General features: G+C 47.7%; 1 pseudogene; it reads left to right on the top strand.

Moving 5' to 3' along the window:
- The first annotated feature begins 3,063 nt into the window (after window positions 1–3,063).
- Window positions 3,064–10,099, top strand: LOC118576121 (annotated as a pseudogene).
- Window positions 10,100–10,356: the final 257 nt, after the last annotated feature.

Below are 10,356 nucleotides of genomic sequence, written 5' to 3'. Positions count from 1 at the left end.
GCCAATTTACCATTGCTTCTACTTTTGTAATACTTTAAAAATGATCTTTTCACACTTGCCCTCTGATTTTCCCCAAGGTCGCCTCTGACGCTTAGCCTAGGGACTATCTGCATCTCCCTCAGTCTCCATGTGCATCCACAGAGGCTTACATGGTTCTACTTCCTCAGAATTGGCTCTGATCCGACCCCTGGGCTCCCATCTTTAAGTAGCTGGTCTCCTTTAGAGTTTTTGAAGGATGAGAAGTCCCCGTGGAGAATCTGGAGGGCCGTCTGTGTATCTAGTTCTGAGTAGTGCCTTTCACTACCTCTCTTCCTGACCCCATCTTGTTCTCACTCCTAAGGGAAAGCAGTATTTCCCCTAGGGCTGGATTGCTACACCAGGCTCAGCCTGGCTTCTCAGAATCCTTGTTTTCTGACACTTTCATGTCTGAGTTTCTATCATTCCAGAGGACCCTGCCAATGTTTAGATGACCCTGTCATCTAAAATATTAACATGTCTGAATAGCCTCGCCATGCTGACATTCCTCAGAAACTCTTTATGACTCCAAGGGAAGTTGGGCCAGGTTTCCATTGCTCACTAAGCACTTTCTTCATTCCAATGGGTCTGGGGGTGGGGGTGGGGAAAGTGGTAGGTTTAGAGACTCATGAGGAAAAAAGGCTTTGCAAGGTCTGACGTAAAAGAGAAGGAAACAGAAGTCAAAGTTTGCTCCAGTCTTGCATGACCTCACGTTTTTGTTTCAGTTCCTCAGCAGATATTTCTTGACAAACAGACAATAACCAGTTGCAGATATGACCACCGACTGTGCAGCAGCAAGTCTTGGAACGCTGAGGTCTGTCTAATCTCTGTAGTTCCTGAGATAAGCCTGAAGACCATCACTTTGTGCTGCTCTGGGGCTCTGACTGGCTTTTAAACCGCCAGCACAGAGAGGGGCTGGCTCCTCTTGAATTTCCCCACAGGTTGTAACTTAACAATTTGAGCCATTGGGTTTTAGAACACTGGTCAAATTCACTTAACTTGAAAGTATATGTTAACCATTGGTTGCTCTTCAGTGGGCCACGGCACATCAGGTACTCACAGGAATGCAGTTCTTTTCTTGGCTAATACTCTGACAATGCTGGCAGTATTTCCTGTGTACCTTTAAGTTCATTGCACAGCTGTCCCTTCAAGCACCAGAGCCACTCGCTCATCTTGGACTGGGAAGGGGTCTAGGCTGTGAAGTTTTCCCTCCATTTTGGAGGAAATAGCAGGGCTCACCAGTCTGAGGCAGAGTTGTGGGTGTGAAGCTATGCTGAGTGCTATCTGCATGTTGTCTGTCCACTCCCTTAACCTCTCTCTGTCTTCAGTTTCCTTATCTGAAATATAGCTAAGTGATCATACCCACTTCTCAGTTGGCGTTGCATTTGATTGCAAATAAGCAGCAACTAGAGATATTAGTAATGTAAGCAAAGGGAAGCTCGTTTGATCTTCTGTATAAAATCAGAAACACAGAGTCCACACCTAGGGCTGCACCTCATTAAATTCTTGGGGCCCCAAGTTCATTTCTACTTACCCAGATTGTCATCTTCTTTCTAGATGTATGGGTCCATTTTTTGTTTCTAAAATAAAAGGCCCGTGGCCGTGTAATTTGCAAAGAAAAGAGGTTTGTATAGCTCATCACTCTGGATGCTGAAAGTCCAAGAGAAGATGGTGCCATTGGTTTGGTCTCATGAAGGCTCACAGATGGCTTACCACCATGAGAACAGCATTCTTGTAGAAGAGCCCACAAGATTCAGAGCTCATAGGGGGATACAGGAGACCAAGGCGCAGAGAGGACCATTCTTGTTCCTCTGTAACCACCCATTCTGTTGTGAACCGAGGAGATGTAAGGATGACTTTAATCTCCTCTCAGGACAGCTCATCCAAGTGACTAATTACTCTTCTCATCTCCATCCCTTAAAGATCCCACTGCCTTCCAACAAGGCCACACTGTGGCTAAGCCTCCCATACATGAAACTTTGGGACACATCCTCAGACTCTATCCAATTCACAGCAGCCAGGGAATGAAGTGTAAGAGATAAAGAAGACAGAGAAACCGCTCACATGCTCTTTTAAAGGAAGTTCCTGAAACACTCCGTACATTCAGAACTGCGTCACTTGGAAGACAGGATGGAAAACACTGACTTTATTCTAGGTGTCCCCAACTTAGTCTATTTTATGTTCTTTCATAATAAGTGTACCTGAGACTAGGTAATTATAATCCATGGCAATGCAGTGGCTTATGTTTATAGAGGCCAACAAGTCTGGTGAGGGTCTATGGCTACACTATCACACAGCAATTAAGAGGGCAAGAGGAGACCAAACCCATCCATTTGTTGGTTTTATTGTGGCAGGGTTTCACTATGTAGCTCTGGCTGTCCTGGAACTTGCTATGCAGGCAGGTAGACCAGGCTGGTGTGAAGCTCACAGAGATCTGCCTGCCTCTGCCTCCCAAGTACTGGGATTAAAGGCATGCACCACCACTCCCAGCCAATCTCACCCTTTTTAATGGCTCCAACCTACCTACCGTGAGGATAGAGCCCTCATGACTCATTCTGCTTTTTAAAAGTCTCTTCTCTCTCTTCCTCCCTCTCTCTCAGAAAGTGTTTGATTAAACTTCCAGGGCACAGTCCATCAAGGTCCTAATCTCTTCATACTCATATAATCACAATTTTATTTCAGCATGAGTTTTAAAAGGGAACAAACATACATTTACTTAAACTTATGCAGCCGTATACATACCCAGCAATTCTGTGATCCTGTGAGAGGGGAGCAACATCTGTGGGAGACAACTGGGACTCTACCTTCACCCACATATATGATATATAGTGGAAATTAAAGGAGACAATGTATCCAGAGCCTTATAAACTACTAGTGGGTCAATAGGTGTTCATCCATCAACCCCATCTCAGGGAACAAAGGAAGGTCTGAGGAAGGACCTGGGACCTCTTTCTCATCAATCACAGGCCTTCTTAGGAATGACAGTTCTGAGGTTCCAAAGCTACCATGCCCCCAATAACTGGCGTTTTTCCCTTCTCTCTTACATAGGAGCAGATCTTGTGATTAATGAAGTGATGTGGTGGGATCATGGAGTATACTATTGCATCATTGAGGCTCCAGGAGACACGTCAGGAGACCCAGATAAGGAGGTGAAGCTCATCGTCCTGCGTAAGTGCCACTGGCGTCCTCTCAGGTCACACATCACTATGCTTTTTTTTTTTTTTCCTCCATGCAAAAGTGCCCACGCATAGCAGCAAAGCCAGAAACAAACAGGTCTGTGTTACGGCCATGGACTGGGCGCCTTCTAATGGTCTCTTACTAGAGTTAAACTTTTTTACCAGCATATCCCTTGACTTAACCTCTAGCGTCAGTGGCTGTATTTACTAAGGTCTAGAACATTGGTTCTCAACCTATGGACGGTGACCCCTCTGGGGTCGAAAGACCCTTTCACAGGGCTTGCCTAAGACTATCAGAAAACACAGACAGTTACGTTACCATTCACAACAGTAGCAAAACGACAGTTAGGAAGTAGCAACCCAAATAATTTTATGGTTGGAGATCAGCACAGCATGAGGAGCTGTATTAAAGGGTCTCTGTGCTAGGAAGGTTGAGTGGTCTAGAATGTTGGAGTAGAGGCATCTCTCTGAAAGATTTAGTTCATCCTCCTTTGGCATCCTCTCCGCGGTAGATTGGCTGACAGTGATCTTCATCATCCTCGGAGCCCTCCTTCTCCTCCTGCTGATTGGCGTGTGCTGGTGCCAGTGCTGCCCTCAGTATTGCTGCTGCTACATCGCCTGCCCCTGCTGTCCACCTGCTGTTGCTGCCCCGAGGGAGGTGAGAGAACACGAGTGGCAGTGGGTTGGGCATGATGATACAGGTGCCCGATAGGTTTAGCTTTCTCAGGTCAAAGTTCACAGTAGTTCCAGGATCTCCTTCATGCCTTCCTCCTTTGAAGGTTCAGAAGACAGGAGCAGCAGCCCTGAGGATGATGCTCAGGAATTTTCTAAAACCATAGGGAAGGGGGGCCATAACAGGATGTCTACCTATGAAATTCTTTTCTTAGTATGCAGATGGAGTTGGATCAACTGTTTTATATGGAAGTTTTTCCTTTTGGGTATTTGGGCAAGTCAACTTTTTCTTTCCCAGGTCAGAAAGTGGAATAGAAAGTTTCAGCACTCTAGCCATTCCTTGGTCTTTTTGGCAATCTGTCCCCATCCCAAAGCTCTCCAAGGCCCCAGGCACCAGTCATCTAATTAGTATGTGGGAGGATACTCATCATTTTGGGGAGCCCAAGCATTTTAGGAGTTAGTAGCTTGGAAACCAGGGACAAGAGACCAATATGTTCTTATTCTATTACAATTTCACAACACTACTTAGAGATGGGATGAAAAGAACAGGACAATCGAGAAAGCATTAGTCCTCAAATGGAAGCTCACACTGAATCATGTAGCGGTCTTTGTCAAAATTAATTGCCGCTCCTCCCCCCAGCTTGTGCCGGGGAAGAGGAGAAGGAACAGAAACTCTTAGCATTAGCTTTCTTTGGACTGGAATTTCATCTTATAAAAGAGAAATTTGGGACCAGCAAAATAGCTTAGTGGGTAAGGTGCTTTCCACCAAGTCTGACACCCCTGAGACCCGTATGGTGGAAAGAGAGACCTGACTCTTTTGAATTCCAACATGTGTGCCCTGGCACATATATGCCTACACACAAACACACACACACATACACACACACACACACACACACACACACACACAAATAAAAATATAATAAGACTCTAAGATGCCCTAAAATTTTAAGTTGCAGAATAGATATTAAAGGCAAAAGAATGTAAAGAATGTTCTATAGAGCACTTTGCTTAGTAAAGAGATGGGAGTTGAATCAACTGTTTTAACTGGAAGTTTTTCTTTTTGTGTATTTTGTTTTAAGTAACATTTCCTTTTCCTGTAAAGTACCACATGGCAGAACAATCTGAGAAATCACAAAAAAGAGTAGACTAAAGTAAGTCCCCACAGACAACCACTCCTGTCATCATGGTCCATGGGGAAGAAGAAAGTTTGAAAGGAAAACATGATGAATTACCTGACTTAATCTGTGACGTCAAGGTCAGTAGTCTGAGTCTGGTTTCAGAACTGTGTTCAGCGCTTGCCTGGCGTCTTACAGGAAAAGAGAAATAGCTTTCATTGAATGTCTGTTCTATGTGTGCCCTTTGCATCTACTTCCTCATGGATCTTCACCACAACCCACCAAAGGCATATGTCATCACCATTTCACAGGCAAGGTCAGGGAAGTCTCACAGCTAGGAAGTAGCAGTCATTTGCACAGTGTTAAACCTCTGATTTGTGCCATGTGTCCCACATGGGAACTGTCACAGCCTCTGTGGACTAGCTGAGGTCATATGGACTCTTAAAAGAGGAGGAAATAGCTGAGAACTCAACATGAGTCTACAGCGCTTCCTACCTTTCAGCCTTTGGGACAGAAACCATGGAGATGTCACTGTCATGGGTGTAGTCACATGTGAGATAAGTCCTCACAGGGTGACTCCTTAGGCCACAGGGCATTAAAAGCATGCAGGACTAGGGCAAGCTGGGATGGGTGATGGATGCATGTGATTAGTGAGCTGAGAAGCAAAGGTTTGGTTTCTCTTCAGTGGCTGGAGTTTGCTCATCTAAAAGAACCTGTGTAATGAAGAACTGCAGGCCATAGTTAAGGTCCTTGGATTTGATCAGACAATCTCATGTTTTTAACTTTCCTGACAAGTTTGGTGACAAGATGGATGGCAGGGATGGTTAAGAAAAACTCTCTGAATAGGGGACAGATTCTGATGTTGTTTTATTGTATTTTATTTTTTTAGACAGAGATAACCCTAAGAATGTTTATAAGCAAAGAACCAAAAGGGAATATGGAAGCCCCCATTTAAAAAGTGGGGTGATCATGGGACAAGTGGCATTACCCTTGGGAGCAGAATTAGGTCTACCAAAAAGAGCTGGCCTTAAAAAGGAAAGAGACAAGAGTGTAGGCAGCCTGACCTCTGACGAGAGAGGTCACTCCATGTGGAGTATGGTCTGTGTATGAAGGAGAAAGTTGAGGGAGCCCACAGCCTGCCACAATTTCTGCAAGTCAAAGTCCAGTGCTGGAGACAGAGCTTAGTGGCTTTGAAGAGACCCCTGGCATCAATCCCAATACCATAAACAAACAAACAGAAGGAAACCTCCAGAAGGATGTTGGAGATTCTTGAACATCTCCCACCACAGTCCATCTCCCAGCCAGCTCCCACCTTCCTGAGTTGTGATGGGGGGCTAGAGAGAACAATGGAAGTAGCCCTAAATTTTAGTAGATCTAGATAAGCCACTTACTGTTGGTAAACAACCCTCATAGGACTTAGAGATGAACATTTATGAAATTGAGCCTATTTTTTTATATATACAAGAACTAGAGCAGCTTCTCTTATCTCTGAGTTTCTGGCCTCCCCTCCCCAGAGAATCTCTCTTTATATATAACAGGGAAGAGTGGGGCCTGGGGAGATTTCTCCAGTTACATAGACCTTGGCAATCTAGGCCCATTGCTGTTGGCTCCCTGTGACGGGTAGTTCCTGTCCTTAACAAAGAAGATGCAGTCTGCTGGAAATTCATGGGGACCTGAGAAGTGGGGTGTCTAGGATGAGGAAAGGCATGTTTGATAGAAAGATCTCCCAATGGTGCCCATCCCGAGGAGGACCATTGGAGGTCCCATTGCTTGGCTGGGACCAGGAAGCCTCTGCTGACAGATCCTTGAGGCTAAAATGGGTATGGTGTTCCCAGAAGCTGCTGAGGATGTTGATGAGATAAGACTGGCCAGTTAGAAAAAAGCAAAGGGCTGGGTGGCCACTGGGTAAAAGGATGGTAAAGAAGAAGGAGGCTTCTGTGAAAGCGGAGAGGAGGTGGTAAGAATGGTGATCTGTCATGGCCGAGGGAAGTTGACATGGCGGGGGTGGAGAAGGGAGTAGTGGTTTCAGAGGAGGGTGAGGTGTTGTCACTTTGTCTGTCCCTAGTAGATGCCTTAAACATTATACCCTGGCTCTTCTCTCAGAGTCAAAGTTGAGTGTTGTTTAGACCCCGTACACGTGTGTTTCTTCTAGAGCTAAGGCAAAAGAAGCAATTTGTTATAATAACAATGATAGTCTCTGTCTACTGACTCACCTTTTAGGCACTCCATATGTTTTGCCTCATTTAATTCCAGAAACTCTGTGAAAGATCTATTATGTCTAGCCCAGAGACTCTGAAAACTTCAAGTCACACAGCTACAACAGTGTGGCCCTCACAAAGAAGCCTATCCCCGATGGCCCCATTTCTCAGAATTTTCCTGAATCTTCAGTAGCCAGCTCCAAGCTAAAAGAAACTGCACCATACCCTCACGTGTATCATACCACATCATACCACAGGTCACTAAGAGACATTGGGTCGGAATGCAGCTTCCGTGATCTCAACTTCCTCATCTGTTTCCCACATTTAAAGACATCTCAAGGCCAGGCGTGGTGGCTCAGTACTTAGGAGGTGAGACAGGAAGCTCATTATGTTTGATGCCAGCCAGGGCTAGAGAGTGAGACCCTGTTTCAAAAAACAGGTCTAGGAGGGGAGAGAAGGGTTAACTTGTTTACATAAACTATTAGGTGTGCTGATAGTGGCCAGTAGTGGGGCTTGCTAAGCTGCTCTTGCCCCTGTCTCCTTTGAGAGCTGTGGGTTGGTGTTAGGGTGTGGCAACTCTAGGAGCTGTTTCAAGTTTGCATTTGATTTCCTCCTGGACGGTGACTCACCAATGGGGCTGGAGCCCTGGACACTTTTGGGGAGGTTCTGTGGCAACCACTTCCTGTTGTGTTGGAAGATGGCATAAGGGCCTCAGCAACCCTGCCACCCTGTGTAGCTGGGTACAGAATACCTGCCTTCTGCCCTGTTCTTCTGTACTGGAGGGGGACCGAGGCAGAGCCGGGCTGGTTTACAGCTAACCCTGAAGCTGGTGAGACTCCCGGGGTAGAGGCCTGTCACAGTTTGTAGCAGCATGCATCTGCTCAACGCATGGATGGGCAGAGTCTTAGGGAGGCAAGTGGTACTTGGCCACAGATACCTCAAAATGGAAATGAAAACAAATAAGTGTTTGCATTTTTAATTGCACTTGCTGCCGACTGTGTGCTTCGGGCCAGCCACACCTAGGGGACCAAAGTGACATTTCATAGACCCTTGTGTTGCTTCTTTACATGGTGCCTCCAATACAGGATTCCTTCCCTTCCATTTGCCTGTCCCATCCCTATTTGTTGTAAAGGCTCCACTCCAACACACTTCAGCTTTATGTATCCCTGGCCTTCCTCCCATGTGTTTTCCCTAACCCAGGACTGGTGTACCAGCTGGAAACATGGTTTAGCGTCACACCATAGGCTTGTTCTTCCCATCAGAGCAGATGGCCCTGAGCTTGCCCTGCAGGCTCAAGAGCTAGGGCAATTCATAGCCTTCTCTAAGCCTTTTACTATGCGAGACTTCTCTGTGCAGCCTGAAGTTTGATTGACTGCTTATTTAGTACGTGTGTACTGTCTAAGCACTTTAGGTGACTGGGAGAGCAAGGAGCGGAGGATATGTTTTGAGGCTAAGGAGTTGAGTTTTTAAAACGTAGACCTTCCTAAAGTATGAGAGGGGTAGCCTTTAATACAGAAATTCATTCCCAGTGCCCTTGCTAAAGACATAGCTGAGACATTGTTCCCTTAACTCTTGTTTCCAGGAGAGATAGGTAAAGAATGGGTTCCTGCCAGGCGGTGGTGGCGCACCTCTTTAATCCCAGCACTCGGGAGGCAGAGCCAGGTGGATCTCTGTGAGTTCGAGGACAGGCACAAAACTACACAGAGAAACCCTGTCTCAAAAAACCAAAAAAAAAAAAAAAAAAGGGGGGGGGGGTTCCAAGGCAAGAAGCTGGAAGCACAGACCGAGCGAGGTGGGAGGTGTGGGACTCTGGCTGGCTAAGGGTCTGTGTTTCTCCTCCTACCCCTGCAGCCCTGGCCCGCCACCACTACATGAAGCAGGTTCAGGCCCTAGGTCCTCAGATGATGGACAAACCCCTGTACTGGTGGGCGGACAGGAGCTCCCAAGTTTCATCTTATGCAATGAACCCGCTGCTGTGGCGAGGTAAACTTTGCCAGAAAGTCATGGGAGGAAGAGGGAGAGGGTGAGGGCAGAGTGTGGCCCCGGGCAGAAGAGCTGCATGACCAATGGGGTGGGAGGGAGTGGAATCCTGCTAAATAACAGCCCCCCTTAATGCGATGGTTCCTAGGAAGATGTCTGAGGCTCGTAGTTCAGTGTGCTCTGCCCTTGTCTCCATTCAGATCTGTCCTTATGGTCCAGCAGCCTTCCACAGATGCCGATGACCCAGACAGTTGCTCCCCCTCCGGTGGCCAATGGTGTTCTGGAATATTTGGAGAAAGAATGGCAGAACTTCAACCCAACCCAGCCTCCCGATCTCCGAGCCCAATCTGGCTACCCTGGCAGCATGCTGTCCTCTCTGGGCCCTGCAGAGGTTGTGGAACGCAGAGTCATCCACCTGCCCCCGCTGATCAGAGACCCATTGTCCTCCAGGACCAGCAACGCCTCACACCAGCAGTGGCTCAACCCTCTTCCTTCTAGACACAGGGATCTGAGCGAGGCCAGGAGGCAGCGCTATCACTCAGAATTCCTCCAAGAGCTCCAGGACCGGGGTATCAGACCCTGGGCCCCAGCGAGAAGGGCGAACTGGACCCCCAATTGGAGTGGGGAGGCACCAATCGCTCTTAAACCCCAACGAGTCCTCCATGACCCTGGTCAGACGGGGACCAGCCTGAGTGGAAGGGCCCCTCCGTCCCAGTGAGAGCTCCTTGGCCCGCCCCCCAGACGCCCAGAGCCCCGGGAAGGTGGCCCAGCAGGCCAGGGGATGCAGGCCACCACAGCTACTCGGCCTCCCTTGCCCTACAGGCACCCAGGTTTCGTGGAAGCTCTGGAGAGAGAGAAGGAGAATCACTGCCAGGAACTAGGAAGGGTGCCCAAGCACCATCACCCGCCGCAGCAGTGCCCAGTCCCCAAACTGGCCTGAGGAGACAAAGCCACCCAGCTTACAGTTCATGTGGATGTCACGCCAGGCAAGAACAACAGGAAAAAGGGATGTAAAGGGAAAGGAGGAGAGGCCCTTTGGTGAGCCGTGGGCATCCTGTGGAGGGTTGGGCATGGGCAGCAGCCCCTCAGCCAGCAGTCTGGGCCACAAGCTGACACAGGTCCTGCAGGATCTGTAGTTCTGCTTTAACGGTCCAGGCAGGCGGGGGCACTGGCTTTTTCTTGGAATGAAAGGGTCGA

This window comes from Onychomys torridus, unplaced genomic scaffold, assembly GCF_903995425.1.
Source record: "Onychomys torridus unplaced genomic scaffold, mOncTor1.1, whole genome shotgun sequence".
NCBI lineage: Eukaryota > Metazoa > Chordata > Mammalia > Rodentia > Cricetidae > Onychomys > Onychomys torridus.
Note: the sequence above shows the minus strand (reverse complement) of the source record. Positions and strands in the feature narration are given on the sequence as shown.